This window comes from Ambystoma mexicanum, chromosome 10, assembly GCF_040938575.1.
Source record: "Ambystoma mexicanum isolate Mex_15411 chromosome 10, UKY_AmexF1_1, whole genome shotgun sequence".
Lineage (NCBI taxonomy): Eukaryota > Metazoa > Chordata > Amphibia > Caudata > Ambystomatidae > Ambystoma > Ambystoma mexicanum.
In genome coordinates, this window is record NC_090932.1 from 1,220,219,425 (window position 1) to 1,220,238,787 (window position 19,363).

The following is a 19,363-nucleotide window of genomic DNA, read 5'->3' on the forward strand; positions in this document are numbered from 1 at the left end:
ACACATGTGGACTACAAGGGTGTGAGAGGGGTGGGCACGTTTGGGTGGTGGGGTAGGTAGTTTTGGGGGTTTGAACAATGGGGTCTGGGTGGGGGTGGGCACGTTTGGGTGGTGGGTGGCCCCGGGTGTACAGCTTCCCTAACCAATGCACCTCCTTCCCTGTTGTTATTACATCAATACATTACCATTTCGAATCAAGACATACATGTGTGGACATTGATCATGTATTTTGCAGTGCAACTATTAATTCATTGTCGTCACCATGTTCGTGCATTTCTGTGAATGTGCTGTGACTCAAAAGTAAATGCGAATCAGGGCATCCCGTGCTCTCTGGCCATCATGTGGACCCCCAGGGGGAGGCAGTGCCATCCCATCCCCATCTCCATCCCCATCCCCATCCCCATCCCCATCCCCATCTTCCTCATCTGCGTCTGGTGGCATTGGGATGTTCCTGCGCAGGCATATATTGTGCAGCATGGCACATACGAGCGTGATTTTACGGGTCTTCACTGGGCTGTACAGCAGTGATCCGCCAGATCTGCTCAGACAGCGGAAACGGGCCTTCAGCAGTCCAAATGTCCCCTCAATCATTCCACGAGTGCGGATATGTGCCCTATTGTATGCCTCTTCATGCCTGTTCCTTGGTCTCCGTATAGGTGTCATCATCCATGGCGTGAGTGCATATCCCGCATCACCTACATGGGATGTAGATGGGGAACATGTCAGTGTTTGTGGCATCATGTCCTCATCTGCTGCTGTGCATTCTTGTATCATCATTCATTCATGCATATGTACCATGCAGTGTATGGAGGTATGTTTTGGGCATCACGATGTATGTCGCTAACTGGATATGGGCCTACACATTAACTTGCATGTTTACTGTGCCCTGCGGGTGACATTTGATTGTGTGCATGTCACGGTGCAGTGCTGTCCACACATGGCAGAGTGACTCCACTGTACGGAAGTAGTAAATACACGTCGTCTCATTTACACGCCTCTCGTGCCTTTTGAGGCAGTGTTTCGATTGAGGGTGGGTGTCTGCAGTGGCACAAGGTTCATGGGACAGTGATGGGATTGGCTGTGCCAGCGTGTGCACGGGCACATTGTGGTGCCCTGTCATGTCTTCGTTCATGATGTTTGGCATCCGCTGTGTATTTGGTAGATGGAAGGGGGGTGATGCATGTGCGGTCACAGCGGCACACTCACAATGCTCATTGGCCTGGACACACACACACCACTTCGACAGGGTTGTAGCATCATCAGCTGTACTCACCCAATAGCCATGTGCTTTGTCCGGCATAGCGTTCCATGTACCGTGGCAACGTGAAATTCCGCAGTACCATTGAGTCATGTGATGAGCCTGGGAAACGTGCACAGCAGTGTGTAATCAGTTGCATGGCATCACAAACCATCTGGACATTCAAAGAGTGATACTGTTTCCTATTGCGGAACACCGCCTCAAATGCACGTGGTACTGTCAGTTCAACGTGGGTGCAGTCAACTGCGCCTATGCAATTTGGCATGCCTGCTATGGCATGGAAGGCCAACTTGGTGGCAATGACCTCGGGGAGGGTGCGGGGTAGGACTATGTGTTCCGACACATGGCGCAACAGGGCATCCGGTACCTGTACCAGGATTTTGGAGAAACAGGGTTGTGATATGCCGTGCAGCTCACCAACCGTGTGTTGATAGGTGCCAGTGCCAAGGAAATGAGTACTGAGACAACCTTCAAGAGGGGGGGGATGGCGGTGGGGGTGTCAATTAGGCTGCTGATGTTGTCCTCAATCATGGCGGTGATGTGCAGGATTGTTGCACGGTCCAGCCGGTGTAGTGTGTGGATCTGTCCTGGGGTGAGGTTCCAGGGTGAGGCCCTGATGCGTGGTATTGCTGGCTGGGGGCGGGGTCGGGCTGGCTGGGCAATGGGGTTTGCCATAGCTGCAGGGTTGGCTGGTTGCCGCCTGCGCCTCCTCCGCCTACGCCTCCTCCACTGCGCCATTACTGCCACCATGTGCAGTGCTGCCTGTTGGTTGAGTAGGCCCAGTCCCAGTGCTACTAGACCTGCTGCCTGCATGGTTCTGTGTTGTGTTGGGCTGGGTGTGGCCCTTTTGTAGGCTCCCAGTGGCCTGCTAGGTCCAGCTGGGCTGATTTGGTGCACCTGTGCCCTGATTCAGTTCAGCAGGCAGTGTATAACGCCATGTTCGCTGTGGCGGCGGTTCCGCCACCGTGATCACGGTATTTATGCCATTTTTTTGCCGGTATTTCCGTGTCCGCGCTAGTTGTGATGCTCACGGTGTTTCGTGTTGACGGTAACGGAGGGGTTTCTGTGCAGACAGACTTAACGGGACCCCTATTTCCGCGGTGGCGGTTTAGGGTGGTGCTATTACCGGGGCCACGGGTCATGATTGGGCGGACATGGAAATGGTGCCGGTATGGTTTTACCGGCAGTGTTAATTCCGGACCAGAGTACTTGTAATGAGGCCCAGTAACTCCAAGGGGTAGCTTTGGGCCCCCTTCTGTTCCCTTCGAAATTATCCACTTTGATTTTATTGAGATGGAACGGTGTAACAATCTAAAATGTGTTCTTGTGATTATTTGTGCCTTTAGTAAATGGGTTGAGGCTTTCCCCGTTAAGGATGCTACTGCCATGACCACTGCAAAGACTATGGTAAAGGAATTCTTTCCACGATTTGGGCTACATAGGGTAATTTTGTCGGACAATGGTCCCCATTTTGTTGCAGCAGTAATTTTGCAGATATGCACAGCGTTACACATTGAAAAGTGATTTCACTCGGCTAGGCATCCTCAAAGTGCTGGGTTGATAGAGAGACATAATGGTATCCTAAAGAATAAGCTTGCAAAAACATGTGCCGGCACCAAACTGAAATGGCCAGATGCCTTACCTATTGTATTGTTAGCCATGCGTACCACACCTCAAACTAAGACTGGGCTCTCTCCATTTGAGGTAGTGATGGGGAGACCAGCTAACATTTGGGGCCTTCCGAAGCCCAAAACCTTGAGGTAGGTAGAACATGTATTGCTTGTAGACTACTGTAACCAGTTGACTAAAAATCTGTATCTCATTTATCATCAGGTCCAATCAGCTTTACCTGTACAGGACACGATATTCAGCCTGGAAGTTGGGTCCTAGTGAAGGCCTATGAAAGGTCTTCCTGTCTCGCGCCTCGCTGGGCGGGGACCCTACCAGGTACTGTTGGTCACCCAAACAGCAGTGCGGGTGGATGGAAAGAAGCATTGGATCCACGCGACGCATGTCAAGAAACTTCCGCACCCGACGCCACACGTTACAGAAGAAGCAGAACCCCTCGCTGAGGCTACAATCTCTGATCCTGGAGAAGCAAACAGCGCTGTGAGTGCGTCAGAGAATTTCTCTGAGCCCGTGGAGCTTGGGGAACAGTCAATTTCATCTCCGCACTCTTTGAAAAAGTCACTTCCGGAAAACACTGTTTCAAGTTCTGCGACTTCCGTCGCCTCCGATACGTTGCTTCCCTCAGGAAGTGACGTTACCCTATTTCCGGATCAAACAGTACCGGGTACCACCAGGTACGACCTTCGACGAAGAAAATAGAACTACGGCACGGGTTTTGCCTCTGCATCTGGAAAGAAAAAGTTATTGACAGTCTTTTCTCTTGCAAAAGGGAGTTTTTTTGAAAAAAGGGATTCTGCTGGCTAGGGTTGGGGAAGGACTAAGAAGTCGCGCGACCGTAGTGTTGCCAGCAACGAACATTGGGGTCGTCGATTGAGAAACTACGATGCCTGCCACCTCCACTGCTGCTGCTCGCATTGGACTTGTAAATAAGGGGGTGACCAACTTGGACAACGAACAATGTGCCTGGGCCCCGAAAACGTATTGCTGTGTTGTGTTAATAATAATTGGAATTTGTATATTTACTGCTGTGGGACTTTGGTACTTCGAAGAAATTTACCCTCTAAAACCTCTACTGCCAATTGAGATTGCACCTACTGCTTTGACTCCCTCTGTACACCTTCACACTTTGTCACCTAGAGACTCCCAGCATAGACGAAAGTACCATAATAACACTTTAAATGATAATAATGAATTCAACGCATGCCATTTTTAATAAGAGTAATTGCTGGATTTGTACCCATTTACCACAACATGGGAACAAGGGGCTAGGATGGTATATTCACCCTTTACCTTTAATGACTGCTTGCTATGCCTCTCTTATAGCACTGTTCTTTGGTCGTTGGAATGATAGCATCTCAGGGAACTTTGATGGAACTAATTTAAATGATTTTGAAAAACGTGAATTGACTCCCCTGGGATGCTCGCTTTTTGCAAATAGAAGTAAACCTAATGTTACTTCTGTTAGTTCATCTGATAAACTATCTCTTCCTTTTCAAACTCTAATTTCCTTTAAAATCGCTCCGATAGGCAATAAGGACGCCGTGCCTTCTTCCCACTCTATTAATCATAGCCCTGATTCAGTCCCCTTTTGTGTACAAAGAAATAGCACTCGGTCGATGGGAGATTTTGAAGGTTGTGTGAACATTGTAAATTTGACCGGGGAGAACAGGCCTCTGTATGCAGGGGGCCTGTCTATTTCGTTTGTGGTAGTTCAGCATTTCCCTGGTTGCCCAAGGATTGGCAGGGAACCTGTTATTTAGGAATCCTGTTACCTGGGGTATTTATAGCTAGTACATTGGAAGTTTCTAAGGCTCGCCCACGGCGGGACGAGAACGGAGATACCCCTGGGCAAGTATTGGGAGATATAGCAAAATCAGTTGTGCCATTTTGGGGACAGATAGCACATTCTGAAAATATTAGGGGACTAGCAAGGGTACTGGAGAGAACCATCAACCGGACCACGGATATACTCTACAATATGACACTAGAACAAAAAGCAATAAGATTGGTAGCACTCCTGGCAGAACGTGGTGGAGTATGCAAATTAGTGGGGTCCGCTTGCTGTGTTTTTGTACCAGATTCCTCACCGACAATTTTCAAAGCAATATAGAACTTGCACATCCTTAGTTCTGAAGTGCATGTTCCTGTGGGAGATTGGAATATTAGCGCCTGGTTCTGGGATTCTCTACGATCCTGGGGTTGGAAGGTGCTTTCTGTTATCCTGGTTATTTTGGGAATCCTGCTATTCCTTTGTTGCTGTTTCCAATGTCAACCTAGTGTATGTGCAATGCTAGGGGGATGTTGTGCTCAAGCAGTGAGCACAGTAGGGTACAAAATGTATGCCCCAGATACAGCATCTAAAGAGTTTGTGTTACAAGAGGTTCTGATGAACGACCTAATGGCTATAGACATTACAGATAATGATTCAGGATGTATGGACGACAAGTTGTCTAAACATCGTATGCGAACAAACTCCACGGCAAGTTCTTGACCTTAGAGAAAGTAATGTAAGTCACCATCTTGGATTAAGCCGCCATTTTAGGTTCTCTTGTTATATGGAAGTCACCCTGAACATCAAAATGGAGGCCGAATGACATTCTGAGTAAGATTCTGGCCGTTGTGACCTCCGTACACACGAATAATTAATATGCCTGCAGGCCACTTGTCGGGGTTGCGAACTGAGACCTTGTCCTTCCGTTGACCTATATGTAAATGTACAACTATATCAGCGAAACTAATCAAAATGCATATATTAAAGGACTGACCTGGCAAGGAACCCATAGGCCTGGCTCCTAGAATGGTTAACCCACGAGAGGGTTGGCCAAGGGCTGGACAAACAGTATAAAAGACCCAAGTATTCCAATGTGCGGTCTGTTGGGTATTTTGTGGAGATTTGGGGCCTGACGGTATTTTATTACCGACGAAAAATAACTTAGCAATAATCACTCCTTGTATTCAGATTGGGCCATGTGCAACAATAATACAGTGGACATGCATTATTTCAGCACCCAGACATGCATATTTGGTATGCGTGGTTGGTATGCATGGTTGGTGGTATTTTGGTGAGCATAATTCCCTTGTTTTATTTGTGGCCCCAATGTCCAGAATCCCTTATCTTTGCTTAGATTTTTCGTGTAATCACTAGAGAGACCTCAGACCTACATTTCAGGAATACCACATTTTCAGTGTTAGTGTTAGTGTGCCACCATGGGCGATCTCACTGACTTATTTACGACAGAGAGTTATATGTGGTAATTTTGTGGTAATTTCCACTACCTTATATACGGTAGGGAACTATGTCCAGAAAGTCCCTCTTCCCGTTGGCTCATGTACCTCCAACGAGCTATGCTACAAACAATCACTCTCAACTGTCCATACTGAATATGATCATGCACACATCTGTCTTAAAATGACAATTGCACTGTTTAAAAATCTCCCCTCATCATCAGCACTGTATTGGTAAATATAAAACACACCACCCGTCTGCTTTCAAATATTTTTCTGTATTATAAAAGTTGCATTTAAACACGATCTCACTCTTTACAGAAATAAATAAAATAGCACAGTAACAGCATTGTCTGTGATACACTGAAAAGAGAGTGGCGGAGAAAAGAACTCGATTTGCAACATTAACATGTGATTAAGGCACAGGAATCTCCTTTCCTACACTGACTGAATATTCTCGTACACACTCAGCTCCCACACTTATGTAATTACCTTATCTGTTCAGCCCGAGTTTTCTTCAGCTGTTCTCTTTCTGAATGTGGCTCCCTTGAAGATTAACCCCAGTGAAACGAGCGCCTTTCGTTTTCAAACCGGGGTCATTGCCTGGAACTCTCAGCTTTTTCAGCAGAAATGCTCCAACCAGGAAAAAACAGGTCCTTCTCCCAGCTCTCCAAATCTCCACTGTCCTCCCTCTCTCTTCAAACTCCTCCCAGCAAAACCCTAATCACTGCCTCTAGCATGATACTTGCTACGACGCTGCTCCAATCAGAATCAATCATGCCATCTCCTCCCTCTCTACACAATGGCTCATTTTTATAGTAATACTTTGTAACCAACTGATTTCCTGTTCTTTCGAGCCCTTTTGCTTCCTGTAGTTATGTGGACAGAGCAGCAGAGAAAACAAAAAAAAAATGAATGTGCCTTTAAAAGTTCACTTTCAGAGTAGGCCTATTTCTGCAGTGGATACACATTTTTATTAGTGGGTTATGTTAAATTCAATTTTTATTAGTCAGGTTATTTATGAGTAATGTTAGTTATTAATTTTCAAATGTGTCTCTTGCACCATAGGCATTTCAGGTGAAAAATATTGTGCATTTTTGAATGTGCACGTGTGCTTTTAACTGTAAAAATAGATTTGCATCTTATATGTTAAAATCGTTTTTGACTGAATAGCCTGTCTTTCCTTGTTAATCTGGTAACACATATAGCAATGCACCATAGGCATTTGGTGCTGCATCAAAAAAAAAAATTGCTACCTGTGCAGTAGTGCTGTACTCTGTGCTGTAACACGCCAAATATCCTTACATACCCTCCTTTTGTTTTTAGAATTTGGCTACGATCCAAGCCAATTCCTAAAAACAATTTGTTCTTTTTCTTCTTTTCACAATATAGCAATCCAACAAAATGAATATTCATGTGCATCAATGAAAAAGTTGCAATCAACACAGTATTCATCTGGGTTCATTAGTTTACAAAATGTTCTACATTTGCCTTCTCAGTGGAAGTGGCATTACTCTAAGTTTAGATTTTACAAGTCAATTAAAAACAACGAAATAAAACAACTAACCAAAACAAATAATTAATATAACAAATTAAAATAAATAATTAAAATAATAAATACGTGGAAATCCATATGTCAGGATTCTTGTCTGCCTCTCATATGTCCCGACCAGCGATGTTATTTGGTTCATTCAAGTACACTTTCATCTTGGCAATCTTAGATCCATAGGAGTCATCTTTTTTTAGCATTCTGGTTATCTTGTCTTCACCTCCACCTGGAGGCAGGCATCTTTTGGTCTTCATCCAGGGGACTCCAGGACTCCATCGTCTCCCGTGGCCTCTGATCCCGGAACCTCCGACCAAATAATGTTAATTTTCTAAATCAAATAGAAAATAAACAAATTAAGTACATAGCACAATACTAACTTCACCCTTTTGACAAAACGAAAACATGCTTGGTAAAAATATTTCGTTTTTTTTTCTGAAATTAAACACAAGTTAAAAGAAAACAAGCACATATAAACAGCATTCAATATTTAATACATTTTCTCTCCGCACACCAACCATGAGCTTCCATTATATATTTATTTATTTATTTATTTTATATTATATATTTTTACATATATTACAGTGTTTATGTGCCATTATAACAATCAACTTTTTAACTTCTTTGTCACTGCCTCCTGATTGCACCCATTTATTTTCTCTTTTTGTGTTCAAGGGACTTTATCTGTTTCTACATGCTCAAGCTGCCTGATCTCATGTCTGGGATGGCATGGTTTGATTTGATTTACATGGACAAACTGCTCTATTGCCGTTTCACCTTCATTTTTCAAAATTTTATAAACTACAGGAGAGACCTTATCTATAATTCGAAATGGCCCCTGCCAGGCTGCTAGAAATTTAGAATTTTTCTGTTGACTTTTTCCAAAATGAAACTTGTACACCTGATCCCCTACACTGTATTCCTTTACTGATGTATTTTTGTCATAATAAGATTTTGCACTGTCAGCAGCTCTTTCCAGATTTCTCTGCACAAAAGCAAATGCATGTTGCAAATGCCTCCTCAGTTCATCAATATATTCATGAACTGTGGATGCACTCACAAGTGTCTGCTCCTGTGTTCCATATAGTAGGTGTTGTGGTAACACCATTTTCCTACCTGTCAAGACCTCATGGGGGCTAACACCTGTTGCTTTGGCAGGAGTTGACCTGATTGCCATCAAAACCAACGGTAAACGTAAATCCCAGCTGGAACCTGCTTCTGCCACAAATTTCTTTAAAATATCCACAACAGACCTATTGCTTCTTTCAACTGTACCTGAAGACGCCGCCCGATATGCGATATGTAGTTTCCTTTTCACACCTAGTATTTGCAATACCTTACTCATTAGAGTACTTGTGAAATGACTTCCTCTGTCTGACTCAATTCTTTGTGGCAACCCAAACCTTGAGAACACATGGTTCACCAGCAATGTGGCTGCTGTTTGCGCACTACAATCTGGTGCAGGAATGCATTCAATCCACTTCGACATCAAACATACCACACTCAAAATATAACGGTGTCCCCTGCTCGACCTTTTTAAAGGACCTACATAGTCTATTTGCAAATCTGACCATGGGAGAGTTAGGCCTCTTTTCATCAATGGTGCTCTATGCATTGGTGAAGCAGGTTTAAATTGGGCGCATACTAGACATCCTCTAGTATATAATTCCACATCTTGGGACATATGTGGCCAGTAAGCATAATCTTTTAGTATTTCTAATGTTTTTTGTGAACCTCTATGGCCTGCAGTTATGGCATCATGTGCATGGTGTAGCATTAGTCCTCTGAATGAAAGGGGTACTACCCACTGTATTTGTCCTGTTATGGACTCTCTAATCATGAGTCCATCCTGTAATCTATTTCGTGTTTTGTTCTTTAATAACACCCTCAACTCCTCTTTTCCAATACAATCATTTTCTGTCAAAGAATTTTGTTCGGGATCTATCAAATGATTATAATAGATTCCCAAAATTTGATCATTCTTTTGTGCCTCAATCAAATCTTGGTCTGGCGTGTCATGACTCCACTGCACCACCGGTTGATCTACCTCCTTTGATGCTTTAGAACGTGTGACTGCATCAATTTGTATTTCACCCATTAAATAATCAATAGGTAGCCATTCTCCCATCACAGCCCCAATCTTAGCCAGGTGGTCTGCCTTATCATTTCCCTCCTTATCCTCTCCTGGTGTTTTTAAATGCCCACGAATTTTTCTCCAGTATATTGTTAACTTATTCTCTGACACCAATTTGTCTATGGCTTGTATCATTTTTCCATGCTTAAGTGGCTTTTTGTTGTATGTAACCATGCCTCTTGCTTTCCAACCAGGCAAATACTCCACAAAGCTATTCCGTGCATAGTCAGAATCAGTCACCAGGACAATTTCACTGAACTTTTTATCAACTGCAGTAGCAATTGCTTTATAAATGGCTGCCAATTCCGCCACCTGACTGCTCCTATCTCCAATCCTCATCCCTATACTGGGGACATCTTCACATTTCAACCAGAAATTTCCTATTCCTGCCACTAACTGTTTATTACTGTCATTTTCAATGTGAAAAGCACAACCATCCACATATACAGTTGGCAAATCCTTGCATGTTTTTTCATCAAAAGCTTTGTGTGGTGATTGTTCAAATTCCTGCAAACTAGTTTCTACTTCCATTTCATTTGGTATTTGTTCAGCTGCACAGTCATGTAAGTCAGCTAACCCTTGAGCAATTGGGTTCTTTTTATTTTGTCCATATCTCACTTCTACGGGAAAACCTTGTAATGCCAGCGTCCATGAAGTGATTCTGGATTGCGCTAGATTACCTGATCTAATTCTTTTACTCTCTAAAAATTGCAAAGGTTGATGATTTGTTTCAATAATTACCTTTTCTCCCTGAACAAAGGGGCGGAAATGTTGTAGCGCCCACACAGTGGTTAATAGGGCCTTTTCACATTCATTAAATTTCATTTCAACTTGGGAAAATGCCTTACTTGCATATGCAATGGTTTTGTGATTCAAATCGTGTTTTTGTGATAACACTGCTGACATGCAATGTTCAGAAAAACCTATTTCTATAAAGAAATCCCTGTCCTTTATGGGGTATGCTAAACATGGTGCCTTTACAAGACATTCCTTTAATCTAGCCACTGCATCAGACTGCTCTTTTTCCCATTTCCAGAGAGTATTCAGTTTAAGCAGTTTAGTCAATGGTTGAGCGATTTCTGCATAATTTTCAATGAACTTTCTGTTATAGCCTGTCATCCCTAATAAACATTTTACTCCTTTCACATTTTTAGGATCTTTTAATCTTTATATGGCCTCTATTTTCTTCTTTTGTGGATTTAGCCTATGTTCAGTCACTTCATGCCCTAGAAAGTTCACTTTTTTCTTGCACCATTGTGCTTTTTGCAAAGATACTTTGGCGCCTGCTTTCTGCAATTGGCCAAGTACATGTCTTATTTCATCAAAATGGCTTTTCAGGCTTTTTATTTTTTATCAGGACATCGTCCACATAAACTATTGTTCCTCTTTCCGCTGCATCCGGCATGGCCTTTCTCAAAAATATGCCAAATTCACTCCCACTATTGATGTACCCGAACGGAGCTCTAAGCCAGGCATATTGAGTCCTGTCAAATGTAAAGGAAAATAAATGTTGTATCTCCTCTGCCAATGGCACGCACCAATATCCAGAGGTGAGATCTAATGTGGTAAATACATTTGAACCATGTACCTGAGCTAGGCCCTGATCAATGAATGGCAGTGGCCATCTAGATATTGGTACTCTTTTATTTAACTCTCTCAAGTCTGCACATAGCCGCCATATACCATTTGGCTTTAACACACCTAAAATAGGTGTATTGGATGTGCTATGAATGGGCCTGATGATTCCCCGCGATTCCAAATTTTTAATAATCTCTGCCAATGATTCTAAACATGCCAGCGGTAGTCTATACTGGCGTACAAACACTGGATTTCTGCTACACCCTTCTGGTAGTGTGGCCACATGTAAATCAGTTAAACCACAATCATAAGCATCTTTTGCAAATACATCCTTAAACTCCATAAATATCTCCCTCAGATTGTCCCTCTCTTCATTGCTTTCACATGCATCCGCTAAGGAGATCTGCTCTTCTACCATTTTGGAAAATTCTGGAAAATCTTCTGGTAAGGGAATCTCGGTGCTTTCCTCTAACTGTGTGGCTGTGTCTTTTTGTAAAGCTGCCACTTTTAAATATTTTGGCATATCAGCTTCCACTTCAATGGGCTGATTTTCTGTTTCATTTTCATTTAAATTAAATATTATGCAATACTCTTGATGGCAGCACACTGTCTCATTTGAATCATAAGGATACACAGAATGAATTTTAAATATTCCTTTGGGCTGAGAGTCCAGGTGTTCTGGTAACTCACCCTTGGCATCTACATACTTTTCAGGAATATTTCCAATCACCATGTTATTTAAATCTGCCGTATAATGTGATTTTTGTGTGGCCATTCCTAATGGGGAGTTTTCCTCTAAATGAATATCCTGACAACCTTCATTATTTACCATAATTTTTACAGATCCTTCACCAATATCTACCAATGGAATGTATTCATAATCCAGGCCTTGCTGTTTTATGGATTCATTCAGGCATACAAATGCATCAGAGCCTTTCATCTGCTGTCCATTTTTGCATTTCAGTGTTATTGCAAACTGTTTTGTAAATGCAGGAATAATAGTATCTTTCCTCATTTGTAATTCGATTGCATAAGGAACCAGTTGTGCACAATGATAAGCCCTTCTTTTGTCTTCAAATTCAGGTGCCGGACCACCTAGGCGTGACCATATTTTTTGATTAAGGAAATCTAACACCATACACATTCTGTGCATGATGTCATTTCCCATGTAAAATTCATTTTGTGCTCCACTCACTATCCATACATTATGGTAAATTGTTTTCTGCCCAATGCTAATTTTAAGCATGCATCTGCCTGGAATTCGGTTTTCAAAGTCTGGACTGTCCAAGCCAGAAACATATTGGTTTTTAATCCTAAATCTCGGGATTTCTTCCCTCTCCATTATTTTTTGCAACAATTTCTCATTAATGAAACTCCTTTCATGTTCAAGCGCTAAAGTGGCTTTTATTGTTTTAAAATAGTCATTTATACCAACATGAACCCATGGTTGCTTATCTTCCATGTGTATTTCTGCCAGAGTGGTAATGTGTTTTTCTGAGTCTGTTTTAGGAGTAATATTCTGTTTGTATGTTTTCTCTTTTAAATAAAAACGTAATGTGTGCTCATCTATGGCAGTCTGCCAATTTTTCCTTGGGTCCAAGTATATTTGTACAGGTAGTTTTTCATTGTCGCTCTGCATTTTGTCTTGACACATTAATATAACAGTGACACTAGGTATGCAGCTATTCTGGAGATATACCTCCACAGCATCATTTGTTTTGGCAACAGTGTGACATTCATTTATATTGCTGTTTTGTGATTTTAGTTTCTTAGGCCTCAATGGTTTTTTGGTTAAGGACCACAGCACTCCATTCACCCCATCTATTAGAGGAGACAATCTTTTCAGACAATCTGTCCCCATCAGAAATGGAATTTCACAAATAGATGTGATCAATACCTCTTGTTTCATTCTGTGCTTTCCTATTTTTATGTCAACCTCAGTTACACCTATGATGGGCACCTCCTCCCCATTAAAGTTATGCACTGGGCCTTGATTTTCCTTCACTGTGATCTGACTCTGTGGGGGTCTCCCTTCATTGATACTCTTTACCAGCTCCTTGGACATAATTGTGGCCTGTGCGCCAGTGTCAATCATAGCAAAGGTGTGGCATTTTTCTTCTACAGTGATGGGTGCATAATATCTGTCCTCAACTTCCTCTAATACACATAAGAAATGTGAATTCTTACTGATTTCAGGGCTCACCTTTCTCAGGTCTTTTTCACTTTTGGCTAAACACATTGGTTAATGGAAAGACATTTTTCCCTCCTTTTTACCCATTTCTGCGCGAGAGATTTTGTTCATTTCTCCATGATCAGAGGTTTTTTTGGAGTGTGGCCACTGTTCGCCCATCCATCTGGGTAACATCAGAGACCACATTACAATCCTCCAACTGAACATGTGTAACAACATCATTCAGCAATTTGTCATTTTTTAATTCTGTGCTTTTGTGATCATTTAGTGTGATACCAGCCCTTTCAGCCTCTTCAAAAATATGTGGCTCAAAGAATTCTTCAGGTGATTGACTTGTACCCTCCTTTTCAGTATTTCCTTTTTCTGTCTGTGTTTGGTCATTGTTTTGCTTGCCCAGGGAAGGAGCTATAGCATCCCCACTTACTCCCTGTTCACTGGTATTCCCCATGCATGAGTCATTTTTCTTAAATCTGTCCCTTTGTTCTTTTGGAATTCCTAATGTTTCTTTTTCATTTGTGCAAATCTTTACTGTTTTATTTAGCTCTAGGTTAAATCGTACCTCTTTTTTAGAAGTATTTGCACTTTCTATCACAAGTTCATTTACTGGCACTTTCATTTTTAATCCATTAGGCATCTCAGAGTCGTTATGCAAAATTATATCAGAGCAATCTGTCATTTTGGCACTGCAGTTATCATGAGTACTTAGTCACTTTTCGGAAGCCCCGCGGTCAATGCTATGGCCATCAGCCCCCTCTTTGGAAGGTTGTTTTTGCGCTGTACAGAGCTTTCCTATTTGCTCAGCTAACATTTTCACTTGGGCCTCAAGGCATTGGAACCTTTCCATCTCTCTAGGATCCTCTTTCTGTGGCCTAGGTCGATATTGGTTGTTTTCCCCCTGATTGGATCTATTCTGATACCTCTCAGGTGATTGATGTCGGTTGGGATGGTTTCTGAACTCTTGATTCATTTGTGGAGGCGAGCGGGTTGCACCCATCCTTTGATTATAGTCCCCTGGTGGGGAATCATTGTACTGGCGTGGACTGTAGTTCACGTTTTGCCTCATGTCCTGTCTCTCAGATTGTGGGTACTGGCCCCTAGGTTGATTTCCATTATCAGTAAATCGATCCACATATCGGGGCCTATCCTGATTACCATATATCATGGTGCTGGTATCAAATCTGCTCTGTGTCCCCAATGACTGGTAGGGACCATCATTTCTTTGATCTTGATTTTGTCTCTGGTTATTGTTCATACCTGCCATATCAGGTCGATATCCTACCCGGGGTCTGTCCCCTAAATACCTAGGGCTGATGTAGTTCTCTCTATTACTAGGATCATGTGATTGGAACATTGGTACAGGAAATGGCGATCTTTGTTGATTACCCCTTTGTTCAGGTGTCACATTATTTTTACCTTGGCTTTGAGCAGACTCAAGGGACATTTTGGCTGACCTGATTTCCATTACTGTGGCTGAGGGTTCTTTAGATTTAGGTCTAGTATCTTTCATTTTATCACTTTCTCTACCCTGACAATACAGTACCTCATATAGTTTTGTGCTTTGATGTACAATCCATTCAAGGGACATGTCACGGTCAAATTCACGGACCAATTGGGATTTGATGTCTTTCTGTAGCCCATAGAAGTATGCAGTTTTAAACTCATTGGAATTTGAGTCAAAAGATACATCAAAGCGAGAAAATGCTCTTTTTAAGTCTTGTAAAAATTGGCGAGGGGATGTATTAGGTCCAGCAGTAATTGTGTACGCGACTTTCTTTGCCTCCTGCAATGACTGAAAAGGAGAAAAATGACGCCTAATTTCTTTTTCAAACTCCAACCATGTCATATTCTGCTGTTCATTTAATCCCCTTATGATGCTGGCCGTCGGGGCATCTAAAGTTAAATGAAAATATTGTCTGTACTGTTCCTTAGGTATCTGGAGTGCTTTAAAAATGTCATGCACCGCTTCTAAGTGATCCTCAATGCAGCATTCACCTCCCTTTTTAAATGGTTTGATCAGGGCTTTAATGGATTTCATTATTTTTATGGGGCTACTTGTTGCAATGCATGGAATTGCACTATTTTGTGATTCAATCCTGTTTTCAGGTGTATGAGATTGGTGGCTGCCCCCAATGGGAGTATCAAATCCCCCAAGGGCGCTGCAACCAAGTTCAGTCACCGGCCCAGTCACTGGAGCACTAGTTCTTTGGGCAGAGCTAGAATTCACCTCCACTCCATTGAATGTGGTACCCTGCCGCCTCTCCTGGGACCTGGGAATGCACATTTGCTGTTCTAAGTCCTTACACTTTTTAAGGAGTCTGTTGGCTTCATCTTGCAAATAGTTGTTTTCACCATTCATCTTATTAATCACCTCCTGCATGTCGCACATTTGCATTTGGCATTCATTGAACTCTTTATTTCTCTTGTCTCTTTCTTGAATCATTTTAATCATTTCTTGTTCTGCGCTCTGGAGATCACATTCTTTTTCACAATGTTCTTTTTGTAAAATCTGCATCTCTGAAACAACCTCATCTTTATCCTGTCTAATGTGATCCACTAAGGCTTTTAAGTGTGCCAATTCTTGCTCACTATCTTCAAATTGTTTCTTGCTTTTGGATAACTGAGTATCAAAGTCTCTGCATTTTAATTGCATGTCTTTTTGGCATACATCCAATTCTGCTCTCAACATTTCCTGATTTTTACTTGCCCCATCTAATTCAGTCTTTAACCTGTTAATTAGCTGAGTATCATTCTCTTGCATTCGCAGGGACTTGTTTAAAATAAACCATATTTTGCCGCATAGCCCTATTAAACAGTCTTTCTCTGCACTTTTATCGGCTGCATTCAATAATCTTGTAAGGCAGACCTGAATTATGCTGCCTTTTGCAAAAATATTGTCTAGTTTTTCTTTCTGCACCTCACCCTGAATGCGGTTACTCCATTCTAACGTGCTATTCGACGACCAATTCCCATGTGCAAACAACTTTGCCTCTAAATATTGCACTAGATCTGAGAATGTGGTTTCCCTTTGTGACATTCTGAAATTCCTTTTTAGTGGCACACTGCTATTTAAAAATGGGTTCCCTTTAATGTGCAAATGGCAGTGTGAGACACGCTTGCCACGCCCAGTAGGTACTCTACGATCACTTTCCCGGCCTGCAACGCACCATAAATATGTTGGGTATTTTGTGGAGATTTTGGGCCTGACGGTATTTTATTACCGCCGAAAAATAACTTAGCAATAACCACTCCTTGTATTCAGATTGGGCCATGTGCAACAATAATACAGTGGACATGCATTATTTCAGCACCCAGTCATGAATATTTGGTATGCGTGGCTGGTATGCGTGGTTGGTGGTATTTTGGTGAGCATAATTCCCTTGTTTTATTTGTGGCCCCAATGTCCAGAATCCCTTATCTTTGCTTAGATTTTTCGTGTAATCACTAGAGAGACCTCAGACCTACATTTCAGGAATACCACATTTTCAGTGTTAATGTTAGTGTGCCACCATGGGCGATCTCACTGACTTATTTACGACAGAGAGTTATATGTGGTAATTTTGTGGTAATTCCCACTACCTTAAATACGGTAGGGAACTATGTCCAGAGAGTCCCTCTTCCCGTTGGCTCATGTACCTCCAACGAGCTATGCTACAAACAATCACTCTCAACTGTCCATACTGAATATGATCATGCACACATCTGTCTTAAAATGACAATTGCACTGTTTAAAAATCTCCTCTCATCATCAGCACTGTATTGGTAAATATAAAACACACCACCCGTCTGCTTTCAAATATTTTTCTGTATTATAAAAGTTGCATTTAAACACGATCTCACTCTTTACAGAAATAAATAAAATAGCACAGTAACAGCATTGTCTGTGATACACTGAAAAGAGAGTGGCAGAGAAAAGAACTCGATTTGCAACATTAACATGTGATTAAGGCACAGGAATCTCCTTTCCTACACTGACTAAATATTCTCGTACACACTCAGCTCCCACACTTATGTAATTACCTTATCTGTTCAGCCCGAGTTTTCTTCAGCTGTTCTCTTTCTGAATGTGGCTCCCTTGAAGATTAACCCCAGTGAAACGAGCGCCTTTCGTTTTCAAACCGGGGTCATTGCCTGGAACTCTCAGCTTTTTCAGCAGAAATGCTCCAACCAGGAAAAAACAGGTCCTTCTCCCAGCTCTCCAAATCTCCACTGTCCTCCCTCTCTCTTCAAACTCCACCGAGCAAAACCCTAATCACTGCCTCTAGCATGAAACTTGCTACGACGCTGCTCCAATCAGAATCAATCATGCCATTTCCTCCCTCTCTACACAATGGCTCATTTTTGTAGTAATACTTTGTAACCAACTGATTTCCTGTTCTTTCGAGCCCTTTTGCTTCCTGTAGTTATGTGGACAGAGCAGCAGAGAAAACAAAAAAAAATGAAAGTGCGTTTAAAAGTTCACTTTCAGAGTAGGCCTATTTCTGCAGTGGAGACACATTTTTATTAGTGGGTTATGTTAAATTCAATTTTTATTAGTCAGGTTATTTATGAGTAATGTTAGTTATTAATTTTCAAATGTGTCTCTTGCACCATAGGCATTTCAGGTGAAAAATAGTGTGCATTTTTGAATGTGCACGTGTGCTTTTAACTGTAAAAATAGATTTGCATCTTATATGTTAAAATCGTTTTTGACTGAATAGCCTGTCTTTCCTTGTTAATCTGGTAACACATATAGCAATGCACCATAGGCATTTGGTGCTGCATCAAAAAAAAAAATTGCTACCAGTGCAGTAGTGCTGTACTCTGTGCTGTAACACGCCAAATATCCTTACAGGTCTCTCTCACTAACGCATTGAACTCTCGTTGAAGTTCGTTATGTTACTCTGAGAGCCGAATAGCTGTCCGTTTGTCAATTGACTTTGGTAACTGTTGTAGCTTTTAAATAAAGCACTTGTATGTTCTTTGTAACCTGTGATGGTGTGTTTCTTTCTGGGCTTCCCGGCCTCATATCATTTTTATGTTTTCACATCTGGAGCCTCAAAGGTATTGACAGCATATGGCTTTGGCAGGGGCAGGAACTGGAAATACCATTAATATTTTGGAACCCTTCTCATAGGAAGGAAAATAATTTAACGTTTTTTAAATTTTACATATGGGATCAACTTTTACTGAGTCTGATAGGAATATTGTAACAAATTACTTTTTTAAAACTATTCAGAGTAAAAAAAAACGTTTTATATCAGCTGAATGAAAAACAATATGCTATGGAATGTGTTTAGGTATTGTGAATGTGTTGCCATTTCTCCCCAAGGGGGAGCCCTTTACCATGAGGCTAGGTAGGTGCAGCTGCTAGCCAATAGTCCCCCTAGGGGTGGTTTAGTGAGGGAGGACCTCATGTGGGGGGACTCCCCATCTGGCAACAAGGACAATCACCTGGGGTGCAGCCCAAGCCCACTAAATACTGTCCCTCCCACACATTTCCTAGCCTTGCCCACTGTTCAGAACCATTTTAGGAAGTATTAAGACAAGGAAGAGCACAGGAGACATGTAGGTCATTGACTGTGCTAGTACTGGTATGAGGTGGCCCAGAGGAGGCATGAAGATTAAGTCAACAGCAAGAACAAATGACTTTTACAATCCACCAGGCTGGGACTGGCAACATTGCATAAGTATGTACTATGGACAAACCAAGCTCTCCAACCAAACTGGGAGAGACAACAGGCAGAGAAACCAACAGGATTTTCAAATGCTGTGGGCAGACCAGAGTCGGAGAAGAGCAGAGGATGTGGGCATTGCAAGGAAGAA